The following is a 16,017-nucleotide window of genomic DNA, read 5'->3' as shown; positions in this document are numbered from 1 at the left end:
AACATGCTTTGTGATGCAGGGCATTTAAGCCTTCCCTTGTTCCTCTCCCTTTTTTTCTCCTCTTGCCCCTCTTACCCACTACCCCCCTCCTTTTTTTTTTTTCCTTATTTGGTGAGTATTTTTTCCATGTGTATGTGTGTGTGTGTGTGTGTGTGGTTTCGTCCCTAAATAGACTGACAGGGTCATTAGGGTAGTTTGAAAGGCAAATAGATCACAATGAAGTTGAGGATACCAGCGCAGAGGCATCTTAGCATCACGGGGCCAATTTAAAACTTTCCCAGGTCAAGTGTAAATTGCTTAGTCTTATAAGTTCAGATATCTCAGGACATGCATTGTTTCATCGGGAGCAAACTCACATTGATCCAGGTCACAGATACTGAGGAAATCCATTCATTAAGGTGCATTGAGAATTGAGAATGCTAAGAGGAGTGGAAACATGAGTTCTTGTTCCAATGCATTATTTCTGTGACACACAACATGCAACATGAGAAGCCAGAATATAATTAGAAGATTGCATGGGATCAGAACAAAAAGTTAGAGAATTTAAATTTGTACTGATAGCAAGCAAAGATTCTTGATATGAATAATACAGGTAGCTTGAGTCCTTAGACCTACCTGTCTTCCAGAAAGAGCTCAAATGAGCACTGCCAATATGTGCCCTGGTGTTTCTCTATTTTCCCTCGTTTTTATGGTTGAACTCATTTTTCCTTAATGTAGCACAACAGTACAGGGATCCCATATGGCCCGTTTCTTACATGGCAACACTTTAAAGATACTACAGTCTAGCAAGAGTCATTAAAAAACAATTCTAGCCTTTACTTGCAGCTCCCAGTGAACATTAATGAGGATCCAATTCTTAACCCACAGCAGGAGTCTGTGAAAAGAATTTCCTTTCTTCTCCTCTTCAAGTCTCTCACAAACTGCATGTGCCTTGAACCTCCCATTAGCTCATCACTTTCAGCTCTCTCCATGAACTACCCCAAGACATGCTGCCCACGTGGGGTCTTTGCTTGCCTTCTTTCCTAGCCTCCTGCATCACCCGCCCCCTGAGAGCAACTGCTCACATTTATAGTCCTACCCACCAGCTGTGCCAACTTGCTTCTAGAGGGTTAGAGACACCAGCAGCTTCCATGCCTGTCTCCCTCAACCTGCAACAAGCAAAGTTCACAGAGTGCCTTAGCAACGGATTTCTTCTCACACTCAGCCTGATTTTCTCGGAAGGAACTCTAATACAGAATTCTCAAGGATGAGCTGGGTAAATAAAATTCTTCATTTTCTTCCATCTACGTAGAGTATCACATTCAATAAGGTAACTGAGTCAGGGTCGCTTAAAGATGACCGTGTTTATCTCTGCTCTGATGCATTATTAGTAGATAACAATCCAAGTATCTTTTTTTTTTTTAAACCCACTGTTTTCTTTATATTCAGGTTCTTGAGTGACACCTCACTTCAGCCCCTGGACCTTTGGACTCTATATTATCTAAAGGGTCAGTTAATATTTTCACAGCACTCATGAACTCATCCCCCTCAGGTTTAACTTCTGTTTCATATCCATTAAAGCAGCAAAGAGAGTAACTTTAATTTGCAGCTGTCTAAAATCTTGAAAGGACTGTAACCTTTCCTTTCAGTTAGCTGCCAGGTCCAATCTCCTCATGTACCAACTTACTTTTGTCGAAAAGGGATATCACACCAGTTAGCTATAATACGGCTGATGCTGAGAGACAACACATAGTCTCATAGGTAACACTGCACTCATTGGAACTATTTTCATGGTAAATGTTTACTGTATTGAGGTCTCTGTAGAAATTAAGTCAGATAGCGGCACTTTAGATCATTGGAAAAATAAATGTTTTTTGACCCCAGTGTTACAGAGTTCTGTGTTTCTGAGTTCTCTTGTCATCCACTGAATATTTGAAGTCACATTATATGTCTCCAACAAACTTTGTATGCTCCTATTACTGAACCACACCGACTAGCCCATCTTGTAACAACTTTCCTACTGTTTTTCTCTTCTTCCTTACTTCTGACCTTGAATTCTTCTTTCAATCACCTATCATTGCTAAATGGTATTTTACATAATGCACTATTTCTTCAGCTTTGTGCGTTTATCTCCCTGTTCAACTCTTCTTTGAATGCTGCCTCTGTCTATACTGCCTTCTTCCCACCCCTTGGATATGTGGATCTGGCTTGGCCCCCAGAAACATTAAACTTTTTTGCAAGTCTCTATGACCTGTAACCCACTCAATTCTCCCTAGTAACAACAAGGGTTATCTAGAAGGAAATTTCAAATAAAGGTACATTTTGTTTCTGTAGATAAGAGCATTTTTACCACATAAATTGTATACTCAGTTGGACATTTAGCCCATTCATAAGTAAGAAAGAAGGTTATTATGTGAAGCCCATAGAATGAAGTAAAATCTTGTTTATTAAATTTGGTTCCTAAACTTCTTTCACCCACTCCTTGAACTGGTTGTAATTCCAGTAGAACTGCAAAATTTGTAGGATCATCAGACATCATCTTGTCAAAGTCTTTGCTTGTGGATAAAGTTCCACCTCAAAATCCCCAATAAATAGATTTTTTTTTCTGAGCATTTCTCATTCAGCTTCTATCTCTAAAGAGCCAATTTTGCACTCAGGAAAATTATAATCATCTTTATAAATATATTAATTTAAAAGAATGCTGGCTAGGGAAGTGGTGGTGTTGATCACACATAAGTCTCACTTAACTAACACATTATTTTCTTTGCACAATGAGGCACCATTGGGAGTAGGGGAAAGATTTCAGAAGTCCTGACATGAAAGCTTAACTCGGATCAGATAGCATTTGTCACTGAAAACCAATAGTCTTGGCCAGTAAACACATACAAACCAAACTGCCTTTTACCTGGCGAGCTTCAAATACTGGTTCATATGAGTAATCAATATTTTAGCCATTAACCCTAATTGTGGTCCAAATTGGCCTATCAGTTCCAAACCTTGAATTATTATCCTTTGACTGTGGAATTTGGGGGCAAACCAAAAGTTACCAGAGCTGATGATTATTTTGCCCAAATAGAAGTGTATCAAATACTGCAGTTCCCACCGTAGGACAAGTTATAAAATCAGCAATGAATTCAAATTAGAAAGACAGAGTATGACTCTCAAAAATAGAGAATGACAATTTCCTGGTAATTGAGAAGCTCTTAATACACTCGGGCACACACTCACACACACACACGAGCTCTTCACAGTTAAACAATGGGGCTATAGGTGTTCAGTCTGATGGGCGCCTGGGAAGGGAGCTGGCCATGCTAACTGCCCTGACAGCTGGGGCTGCTCCCTATGCTTTCTCACCCCTCAGTGAAATAGGGTCACTTGACCGCTCTTCCTTGGAAAAGGGAGATCTCCCCACCTTCTAAATGGCTAGAGGAATCCTGAGACGTAGGTGCAAAGACCCATGGTCCAGCTGCTGTGTCATCCCCGGGCTGTCCTGCAAAGGAATTATGACCCACAGCGTCAGAGGAATGATACAAGCCCAAGTTAAGATTTGCATAAACTGAACATTTCGCAAGTCCTAATATTTAAAATGGAATAATGAAGTAAAGACTCTTTCTCAGCTGTTTGACAGCTTTATAAACATGCATATGAGAAACCAAAACCGACTACCAGTGGTCCATGGTAGAGACGTGCAGCCAAAGCAGAGGCTTTAAGTCCACACAGTGTTTACGCTGAAGTACAGCACATAGAGGCAAGGTTTATTGTAATGCACTGAATCTGTTGAGCATTCATATCAGCTGATAGCATTTTAAAATCACCATTATTCTGGCATTTCTTACGGAAAGCCATAGAAGAGCAACCAGAAGTAATAAATTTGTTTGTGAAAAGCAGCCTTGCTCCTCATCTTTGTGCACTGTTGTCGCCAGGGCACAATTATGCAATAAATGTACAGACGTATTGCATTTACTGTCAGCAGTGGTCAGCTTTTTCCGCTTTCCTTTAAGCATGTTTGTCCATGGAATTGCTCACATTTTAATCATTACTGCAGGGGCATATACTTTAACCAAACAATACCTACTAGAGGACAAAACTCAGGCTGTTTGAATAAATAACATGTCTTTGAGAACCCTAGGTTGGCAACAGGTGCTTAGTTCAGTGTTCTGACAAACAAATTCCAGGAAAGCATTAGTTTTAAAAGCAGAGCTGGGTCTGAGTAACTCCCACAATTACGCTCTGCTCCCAAAATGAAGAGGTGCATCAGTGACTCCTGATACTAGCGTGGGCATTTTCTTAAAATATTATTATTATTTTTTCTAATTGGGAGTGGGCGGGCAGCAGATTCCAAGGAATCCTTCTTAGTCCTAGATTTAATAAGCTTGACGAACATATCCATAATCATCTTTCTACTCTGAAAGCAATGACACTCGCTCAAAAAAGAAGTGCAGAGGTTAACTCCAGAGTTAGATTAACTGGCTTCACAGTCTGCACCCCCTTTTACCAGCTGTGTGTCCCGAGGCATAGCTTTGACCTCTCTTTGTCTCAGTTTCTCTGTCTTTAAGATGACGATAATAATACCAACATCAGTGAATTGCTATGAGCGGTAAGAGAGCTAGTCTCTTCCTCGTTAATAAGTGATCCTGGACTGATACCAGTAGCATCAGCTGGCAGCTTGTAGAAATGCCAAATGATGAATCCACCCCCATACTCACTTCGTTACAGTTTGTATTTTAATATGATTCCCAGGTGATTCATGTGCACATTATGTATACACACTAAATTAGTGAATGTGAGGAACTGAGAGCAAAGCCTGGTGTAATTTAATGTAACCCATAATGACCATCATTATCATCATTGTTTTTATTCACAGCCCCTAACCTGTCCTATGTCTCCTATTATGTACTTTTATCAGCCCTGTACTTCCAGTCTTATTATATGCACGATATTTTATGGGGAATGTTTATTTAAAATCTCTTTTTACCATTAAGGGTATATGGTCTGCAAAGTCAGTATTCATCTCTTAACTGCCATTTTTCTAGAACCTAGTGTCTGGTAAATAATAAATGCTCATTAAATGTCAGCCAAGTGAGTCCTACACCAGATTTCTCTTCTGTATTCTTGCCGATAAGAATCCTAATCCGAATTAACACCCCCACCACTGGCAATTTTAATGCCCTCTTATCAAGGATTTCTGCTTTTAGTCTCTTTTGGCCTTAATCTAGTCTTTAGTTCCATTCATGAAGTTTGCAGGGAAATAGGTATTGTCCCCCCCGGTTCAATATTTGAGCATGATAGTCCCATTAGCAACACTGGAAAGTAGGGGAAGGAAAGCTGTGCTGGTAGAAGGGAATGAGCAAAATCTACCCCTTGACTTCCCCTGAGTACCAGCATGGCTAAGTGTATAAATAAGTTTCCACAAGCCCTGAATTTGACTTCCAGAGAGTAGATGACAGTGGGGTATGCATACTGATCAGGGATTGCTGCCTTCTGAGACAAAGAGATAAATGTATCTGAGAAAAGTATGCATGATGCTTCCAGCTCAGTGTCTGCTCAAAATTTTCATGGGGATTCTGAGGGCCTAGGGGGATGCACAGGGGCATCTGCTTCAGGTGATGTCACTGCTCACACAGAATCTGAAGGGCTAGATCTGGAGGGATGTGATAACCAGGAGACAGTGGGCTAACTAATTCACTATCTCCAAGGATGATCGGTCTTATAAGATAGTGATCCTGCCTCCCACTTGGGTTTTAGCTTCTATAGGATGTAGGTAGGATGTGCCAACTGGGGCCTCACTGCTGGCGTGTGGAGGTTCATTCTGAGTTCCCAGAACTGACGATGCTGAAGACTAATGAGACATAAATGGGACTGAATGTTTACCCTCAAATAATGTAGCATTAAAATGGACTGGACCACAAATGACTGGACTGGACTGAAAGTCTTAGCAGGAGCAAACACTAATCATAGGCAGCTCTAATACTTTTTTCTATTTTCTATTATTTCCTCCCCCTACTCCATATCTTTTGCCCTAGAGCATGGCAGTTTGGAGAATTGGCAAAACTAAGATGATGATAGTTATTTTAAAATATTAGAAATATCTCATGTTTGTACATTGTTTTGCTAAAGGTATTCAGTCAAATGTATAATTGAATTATGAAAGGAATATATGGAAGATAATTTCCTTGTCCCAAATTAACCTAATAACTTCCTGCTAGCTTCTTAATTTTGGGTATAAATTAGATTTTTATAATAATGGCATTTAGAGTCATTGTAAAGAAAAGAGTTGGGGAATCCTCTCTATAATATTTTCATCAAAAGGCAATTGGCTTCTTTATGAGAATTGAGACATTATTCGATCTCAGCTTTCCTTCCCCCATAAAAAGTGATGAACTGGCAATATGTATTAACAGCAATTCATTATATCCATAGCTTTTGCATCTGAAGCACTCACTACTCATTGCTCTATTTGATCTTCACAACTCCTTTTTAGGATTGTTATTTCTATCTCCACTTCGTTAAAGGAAATTGGGACTCTTAAAGTTCTAGCTAGTCAATGGAGCAGGGAAACTGGAGGCCAGGTCTTGGCCTATGAAGCCATAATGGCATGTGCATAGTCATGGAAAATTAAATGCAGCTGTGGCACACAATGTCTATGAATGCCATGGGCATGCAGGAAGACAGATTCCTAGCGTCATTTGGAACTAGAAAGTAGCACCAATGAGATGTGGGGAAAGGTCTGAAAGCCACTTGAGGGCTACAGTAAATTCACCCTTGAGCTTCTCCACCTTTCTTTCTTTGCTCATCAGCTAGTCAAATACAGAGAATACAGAAGAGGTTCTCAAGACCTTGAAGGGTTAGGACTGCGTAAGATGGAAGTCGGCCTGGATGCTAGATTCCCTCCACATTTAGAACAGAGCCTCCCAGGAGACCCCCTCAAACACAAGCACTATCCTTTGAGTCAATTTTTCTTTTTATTAAACCGCTGACATTTTAGGGTTGTTTGTTACAGAAGTTAACAAACTCCTGACTAATACATATATCGAGCCAAAAGTAATTACATCTATGAATTACTTTCACAGGAGAGAATTCTAGTTTTCTTCCTTATTCAAATTGTTATTTCTTGGTTTATTTAGATGCCTTTCCTGTGATAGACAAGGAGTTAATGGACTCTGAATGATAACATGTTGAGACCAAATAGTGCTTGTGGTTTGGTTTGAAAAACCATTCTGAGGAAAAGAGTAACAGGAAACCACTTTTCTGGTTGCAGGGGAAAGTACATAATTCAGTTGTACTGACACAGGGAGGTGAATCAAGGGTTCTTTCCAAGCCTGTTAGAATAGAAATTTAGCAGGAAGGGATGGCACTGATACATGAGGTGTAAAAACCAAAGGCAGGCATTAATTATGTCTGAGAAATATTCCTAGAAAGCTGTTAATCCATTGTTTTTCGTGCTTTGTCAGGGCAACCACTAGAGATGAGTGGCCTGCCAATAATAATCAGAGGAGAGTGGAGGCGGGTCATGAACTCCTGCAATTGACAAATGTAAAGCCTCCAAATTGGGAAAAAAAAAAAAAAAGAAGCTCTTTGATGCTGAGAACAGCAAGAGATTTAAGTGGGGACAGCAGGTCTTGTGGACTAAAGATAGTGGCAATGTGTCATCAAATGCAGGATTTTGTCACTTCTCTTTTCTCGGAGGGTATGCTAACAGTAACTGGTATAAGTCTGATCATCCCAGGAGCCATGGAAATTGCTTTGTGGTCTTGTGATCATAAAAATGAGTATTTAATATCTTAATTAAAAGTAAATATGTCTAATTGAACACTAAAGATTACATGGCTCTTCTTTAACTATGATAGAGAAATAAGGGATTTTAGTAGACCAAAAGATAAGAAACATGGCCAGGAATAGAGGACAGATGGGGGACTGGTGACAGGGAGGGAAGAAAAGCTCTTAGGAGAAAGTGTTCAAAATCCCTGGCAGGAAGAGAAGAGCTGTAGTCAAGCAAAGTAATAAAGAGGGCAGATAAAACAGATGGAAACAGACTATCAGAGTGGTTCATCAGGGAGGAAAGTCAATTGAAATGTATCAACAGAAATATGAATTGCTTCAGCTCTATCAGCTAAAGGGCAACGGTTTTCTCATCACAGTTGGACAGAATGAATAAGACTCAGGAGCAAGACCATAAAAAAGACAATCAAAAATAATGAAATTTGACAACTACATCCAAATATTCAGCTACATTCCTCTTAGAAAATATTGTTAATTAACATAGATTTAAAAGACATAAAAAGAAGGATCTGACTAATACCACTTTAAATTTATATGGAAGCTTATGGTTTAAAAGAACTTTCATAGGAAGGAGGTGGGAAGGGATAAATCGGGAGTTCAAGATTTGCAGATAGTAACTAATATGCATAAAATAGATAAACAACAACTTCATACTGTACAGCACAGGGAACTATATTCAATATCTTGTAGTAACTTATGGTGAAAAAGAATATGAAAACGAGTATAAGTATGTTCATGTATGACTGAATCATTGTGCTGTGCACCAGAAATTGACACATTGTAAATTGACTATACTTCAATAAAGAAATATATATATACAAAAAATAAATAAAACAACTTTCACAAGGTCATCTAATGCAATCTAGTGACTGTCTTCATGATGGACTAAAAAGATAATATATGTATGTAATACATCATATATAATAATTTTATATTTGTGTAATATATAATATATAATACCTATACTGTAATATGCCTATGATATATTTAATATCATATCCATAATGCATTTATAGTATATATTAATATAATATATGATATATACATTGTATATATTTTATATATTATAGAATGTATAACACATATATTGTGTATATATTATATAAAACTTACTATGGGTATATAGTATATATGTAAGTATAAGTCTATAAGATATAATATATATTGTATTTATAAAATATATATGATTTTTATATTATATATAACATATCACAGGTATATGTAAACACATAGAACTTATATAATATATATAACACAGACGAGGACTTGGTTCAGAGTTTAGTGCTTTGCCAAGTTCACACAGTAACCTATGGAATTTTCATTCAAACTTAGGTATCTAACTCTAGATTTGATACTCCTCCACTATGGCATTCTAACAAGAGAGTTATCAATGTTTTCTTTCAGTTGTTTAGTAGTTATTAAAACTACTTTGTTCATTAATTTTCTGTTAGAAAAATAATTGTAGGACCTAAGTTGAAGAATGCACATCTCACTATTATAAACACCTAGGCATATTCATCTTCAGAAGTAACCTGGGAACGATGTAAGCTCTCTTTGCTTTAGTCCACTGTTTCTGAAGTTTGCAGTCACTAGATCACCTGTGAAGCTGATTATAAATTTTCAGTCCCAGAACTATTAAGCATAATTCCCATGTAAGGGATTTGGGAAGCTAGGTATTAAATACGCACTTCCAGATGGCTTTCAGGATCAAGGAAGTTTAAGAAATACTAGCTAATTCAATTTAAAAAAAAGGAAATACTAATTAAACATTTGCCTTTCTGAGAACTCTGAACCTACAAGTGTTCAAGAACAATGCAAAATATAACTTTTTAGCAATCTGAGTATTTCTAGCTTGAAATGAGGAAGTAGTGTGTCATTTATTTACTTCAAGACAGAAGTAAGAAATGAAGGTCCATTATAAAAATATAAAATCCAGATATGATTCACAATTGTCTTTAATAATAGCATTTTACGATGCCCACCTTCAAAAACTCCTTTTTCCCTACTGACATTTTTAACACCTTTGCTCTCACCTGAATCTGATTTCTCCCTGTGTTATCTTCAGTGGAAACAGAAGTGCTCTGAGGCCTTTGATTAAATCCACTTTGTATGAACAAATCTTCATCTGTCTTAACACTGACTTAATATAACAGCTTCTTTAAGAATATTAACATTTATCTTTTAATAAAATATACCAAAAGATATTTCCCCTTTTTGGTCCCAAGTGTGATCAGGAGTAGGTGTTTGTTAAGTATCATGTTGCTGTATTGCATATGGACCATGACCGTGGAACTGAGGAATCTCTTCTCATATTTCTGAATACCCAGAAAATATTTGCAATATTGTCTCCAAATATCTGGCGCTGTCATTGCCCTAAGAGATTTTGTGTATCTCAACTATTCTTCTTCCTTGCCATGTGGAGGCTAAAGCAACACTGGATTTTTGTTTTATTTTAAAGTCTTTATGCAGATCCACTTAAAATACAATAAACTAACTGCATATATTTAATAGTTTGATGAGATTTGAAATACACCTATTTATAAAAACAGCCACCATAATCAAGGTTATAGATGTTTCCATCCCCACTTAGAGTTGCTCGTGCCCTTTGTAATCTGTCCTTCCCTCCACCTTTATTTCTAGGGAACCACCATAGTTTGCATTTTCTAAAATTAATTCTACACTATGTTTTATTCTTTTTTCTTTGTCTAGCTTCTGTTACTCAACATAATGATTTTGAATCATTCACGGTTGTTGTCTATGTCAATAGTTTATTATTTTACTTCTGAGTAGTATTCTACTGTAAGAAAGTAACAATTTATCTGTCAGGGCTTAATATTTGTATTATTTCCAGTTTGGGACTATTACAAATAAAGCTACTATGAACATTGTTGCACACATCTTTGTGTGGAAATATATTTCTATTTATCTTGGATAAATACATAGGCGTGGAATGGCTGGTTCACAATATAGTTATTAATTCATTAAGAATTTGCCAGACCATTTTCCAAAATGGTTGTACATAAATTTAAATTCCCACCAGCAGTGCATAAGAGGTCCACCATCTCTATTTCCTCAACAATAATAATGTATGGCTAATCTTTTTCATTTTAGCCAATTAAAAATGCATAATAATATCACTGAGGGTTTCATTTGCATCCTTTATGGCTAATAATTTTGAATACCTTCTTATGTGCTATTTGTGACTTGCTGTCTTATCTTCTTGGTTAAGTGTCATTTAAAATCTATTGTCCATTTAAAAAAATTGAGTTGATAGCATTTACATTCAATCTGTTAAGTCCAGCTTCAGTGTTCTTGCAAATATTTTCTCTGCATCTGTGGCCTGCCTTTTCAGTTTTTTCACATTGTCTTTGGAATAGCAAGTTTTCAATTTTGTTGAAGTTCAGTTTATAAATTTGCCTTCTATAGCTCATGGGTTTTGGTTCCTACTTAAGAAATCTTTGCCTGACTCAAAGTCATTATGATTAAGATTTTCTCCCTTTTAAAAAAATTCTTGACGTTTTTGTTTTGACTCATGTATCTGGTCTATGATCTATTTTAAATTACTTTTTGTATGTGGTAAGAGGTCAGGGTCAAAGTTTCTTTTTGTTTTCAGTGCATATCAAAATGATCTGGTTCTTGTTTAAAAAGATTCCCATTTCTCCATTGAATCATCTTGACACTTTGTAACTAATACATATATATATATGGTATGCAATGTTTTAATCTTCCATCAATTCAAAACACTTTCCAGTTTTCTTTATGATTTATCTTTGATGCATAAATTATTTCAAGATGTATTTATAATTTCCAAAAATCAAAAGATTTTCCAGACGTCTTTGTGTTCTTCACTTTGTTTTTTTAATTGAGTTATAGTCAGGTTAAAATGTTGTGTCAGTTTTTGGTGTACAGCACAATTCTTCAGTCATACATGAATATACGTATATTCATTTTCTTACTCTTTCACTGTAAGCTACTATAAGATATTGAATATATTTCCCTGTGCTATACAGTATAATCTTGTTTAACTGTTTTATATATACCAGTCAATATCTGCAAATCTCAAACTCCCAGTTTATCCCTTCCCACCCTCCCCACCTCGGCAACCACAAGTCTGTATTCTATGTCTGTGAGTCAGTTTCTGTTTTATGTATAAGTTCATTTGTCTTTTGTTTTAGATTCTGCATATGAGTAATGTTACTTGGTATTTTTCTTTCTCTTTCTGGCTTATTACACTTAGAATGACATTCCCCAGGGCCATCCATGTTGCTGCAAATGGTATTATTTTGTCATTTTTATAGCTGAGTACTATTCCATTGAATACCACATCTTCTTTATCCAGTCATCTGTCAGTGGACATTTAGGTTGTTTCCATGTCTTGGCTATTGTAAATAGTGCTGCTATGAACATTGAGGTGTATGTGTCTTTTTGAAGTAGGGTTCCGTCTAGATATATGCCCAGGAGTGGGATTGCTGGGTAATACGGTAAATCTCTTTTTAGTCTTTTGAGGCATCTCCATACTGTTTTCCACAATAGCTGCACCAAACTGCATTCCCACCAACAGGGTAGGAGGGTTCCCTTTTCTCCACAGCCTCTCCAGCATTTGTCATTTGTGGACTTTTGAATGATGGCCATTCTGACTGGTGTGAGGTGACACCTCATTGTAGTTTTGATTTGCATGTCTCTGATAATTAGTGATATTGAGCATTTTTTCATGTGTCTGTTGGTCATTCATTTGTATGTCTTCATTGGAGAATTGCTTGTTTAGGTCTTTTGCCTTTTTTTTTGGATTTGGTTGTTTATCTTTTTCTTATTAAGTCATATGAACTTTTTATATATTCTGAAAATCAAGCCCTTGTCAGTTTCATCTTTTGCAAATATTTTCTCCCATTCTGTAGGTTGTTTTGCTTTGCTTGTGGTTTCCTTTGCTGTGCAAAAGCTTGTAAGTTTAATTAGATCCCATTTGTTTATTTTTGCTTTTATTTCTATTGCTTAGTTAGACTGCCCTAGGAGAACACTGCTGAGATGTATGTGAGATAATGTTTTGCCTGTGTTTTCTTCCAGGAGGTTTATTGTATCTTGTCTTATGTTTAAGTCTTTGATCCATTTTGAGTTGATTTTTGTGTATGGTGTATGGGAGTGTTCTAGCTTCATTGATTTACATGCTCCTGTCCAGTTTTCCCAACACCATTTGCTGAAGAGACTGTCTTTATTCCATTGTATATTCTTACCTCCTTTGTCAAAGATTAATTGACCGAAAGTTTGTGGGTTCATTTCTGGGCTCCCTATTTTGTTCCATTGATCCATAAGTCTGTTTTTTTTACCAATACCATGCTGTGTAAAGAAATGCAACTGATTTTTGCACACTAATCTTGTATCTGCTACCTTGCCGGATTCTTTTATTAGTTCTAGTAGTTTTTGTGTGGAGCTTTTAGAGTTATCTATATATAATGTCATGTCATCTGCATATAGTAACAATTTTACCTCTTCTTTTCCAATTTGGATCCCTTTTCTTCCTTCCTTCCTTCCTTCCTTTCTTTCCTTCTCTCTTTCTTTCTTTCCTTCCTTCCTTCTCTCTTTCTTTCTTTCCTTCCTTCCTTTCTCTTTTCTTTCTTTCTTTCTTTCTTTCTTTCTTTCTTTCTTTCTTTCTTTCTTTCTTTCTTTCTTTCTTTCTTTCTTTTTCTTTCTTTCCTTTTCTTTCTCTCTCTCTTTCTCACTTTCTCTCTCTCTTTCTTTTTCTCTCTCTCTCTCTTTCTTTTTCTCTCTCTCTTTCTCTCTCTCTCTCTTTCTTTCTCTCTCTCTCTTCCTTTCTCCCTTCCTTCCTTCCTTCCTTTCTTTTTTTTTGCCTGATTGCTGTAGCTAGGACTTCCAAGACTATGTTGAATAGAAGTGGTGAGAGTGGACAACCTTGTCTTGTCCCAGATTTCAGTGGGAAGATTTTCTGTTTTTCACTGTTGAGTACTATGCTGGCTGTAGGTTTGCCATACATAGCTTTTATTATGTTGAGATATGTTTCCTCTATACCCCCTTTGGTAAGGATTTTTTTCATATGTGGGTGTTGAATTTTATCAAATGCGTTTTCTGCATCTACTGAGATGATCTTGTGGTTTTTGTCCTTTCTCTTGTTGATGTGGTGTACCATATTGATTGGTTTGTGTGTGTTGAAACATCCTTGTGATCCTGGGATGAACACAATTTGATCATGGTGTGTGATCTTTTTTATGTACTGTTGGATTCTGTTTGCTAATATTTTGTTGAGGATTTTTGTGTCTATGTTCATGAGTGATTCTGGTTTGTAATTTTCTTTTTTGGTAGTGTCTTTGTCTGGTTTGGGTATCAGGGTGATGGTGGCTTCATACAATGAGTTTGGGAGCACTTCCTCCTTTTCAATCTTCTGGAAGAGTTTGAGTAGGACCGGTATGAGTTCTTCTTTGTATGTTTGGTAGAATTCCCCAGTGAAACCATCTGGTCCTGGACCTTTGTTTGTAGATAGGTTTTTTGTTGCTAATTCGATTTCATTTCTAGTGATCGATTTGTTCAAGTGGTCAGTTTCTTCTTGATTCAGTCTTGGTGGACTGTATGTTTCCAGAAACTTGTCCATTTCTTCTAGATTATCCATTTCATTTCCATATAGCTGTTCATAGTATTCTTGTATGATATTTTGTATTTTTGTGATATTGGTTGTAATTTCTCCATTTTCCTTTCTTATTTTGTTTATTTGTGCTCTCTCTTTTCTCTTCTTCGTGAGCTTGGCCAGAGGTTTGTCAGTTATGTTTACTCTTTCAAAAAACCAGCTCTTGTTTTGATTGATTTTTTTCTATTTTTTTAACCTCTATTTTACTCATTTCCACCCATATCTTTATTATTTCCTTCCTTCTGATGACTTTTGATTTTGTTTGCTCTTCTTTTTCTAATTCTTTCAGCTGGTAGTTTAGCTTGTTTATTTGAGATTGTTCTTTTTTTGAGGAAGGCCTGTATTGCTATAAACTTCCCTCTTAGAACTACCTTTGCTGCATCGCATAGATTCTATGTGGTTGCGTTTTCATTGTCATTTGTCTCAAAGTCTTTTTTAATTTCCCCTTTGATTCCATCATTGACCCATTGGGCTTTTTTTTAATAGAATGCTGTTTAATCTCCAGGCTGTCAGTTTTTTCTCCTTTGTTTTTCTGTAGTTGATTTCTAGTTTCATGGCATTGTGGTCAGAAAAGATGCTTGAAATAATGTCTATCTTCTTAAACTTGTTGAGGCTTCTTTTGTGCCTGAGTACATGATCTATCCTAGAAAATGTTCCATGTTCACTTGAAAGAATGTGTATTCTATTTAGGGGGGATGTAATGTTTTGAAAATATCAACCAAGTCTGATTGTTTTATTGTATCATTTAATTTCTCTGTTGCCTTATTAATTTTCTGTTTGGAAGATCTGTCCAGTGATGTTAGTGGGGTGTTAAAATCTCCTACTATGATTCTATTCCCATCAGTTTCTCCCTTTATATCTGTTAGTATTTGCTTTAGGTATTTCGGTGCTCCTATATTGAGTGCATATATGTTAATGAGTGTAATACCCTCATCATGTATTGCTTCTTTAATCATTATATAATGTCTTTCTTTAGGTTTCTTTGTGGCCTTTGTTTTAAAGTCTATTTTGTCTGAAATCAGTATTGCTATTCCTGCTTTCTTCTAATTTCCATTTGCATGGCTCTCTGTTCACAATCTCTTTTAGTTCCTTCAGTACTTTGATCACTCCTTTTTTGAAATCATAATCTAGTTGACTATCAAGGTCTATTTCATTGATCATTCTTTCAGGGAATTTCCCTTGTTCTTTTAATTCGGAGTGGCTCCTCTGCTTCTTCATTTTATTTATATCTCTCTGGTACTGTGGATTTGGAATATCAGTTATCTGCTGTGGTCCTGAAGGGGTTTATTTATTTATCTAAAGCAAATGCAGAAATAAAACTCAAAAAAAAAAAAGAAATTTAAAAGAAGATAAAAAGTTTGAAAACAGTATAATCAATAACAGCACAAAAAGAAGAGAAATAAAAATCAAATTAAGAGAAATTTTTAAAAATTTATGAGAAGAAAAAGATTTGAAAACAGTATAATCGTAGAACAAAGAAATAACAATGAAAGAAATTTTTAAAAATTAATAAACTTTTAAAAGGGATTAAAAACATAGAAACATAAATAATTTAAAAGTTAAAAATTAAAAAAGAAAAAGAAACAGAAAAGAAAGAAAAAATGGATGCATTCCCATGGAGACTTTGC

Source organism: Vicugna pacos, chromosome 26, assembly GCF_048564905.1.
Source record: "Vicugna pacos chromosome 26, VicPac4, whole genome shotgun sequence".
NCBI lineage: Eukaryota > Metazoa > Chordata > Mammalia > Artiodactyla > Camelidae > Vicugna > Vicugna pacos.
This window is presented reverse-complemented; position numbering follows the sequence as displayed.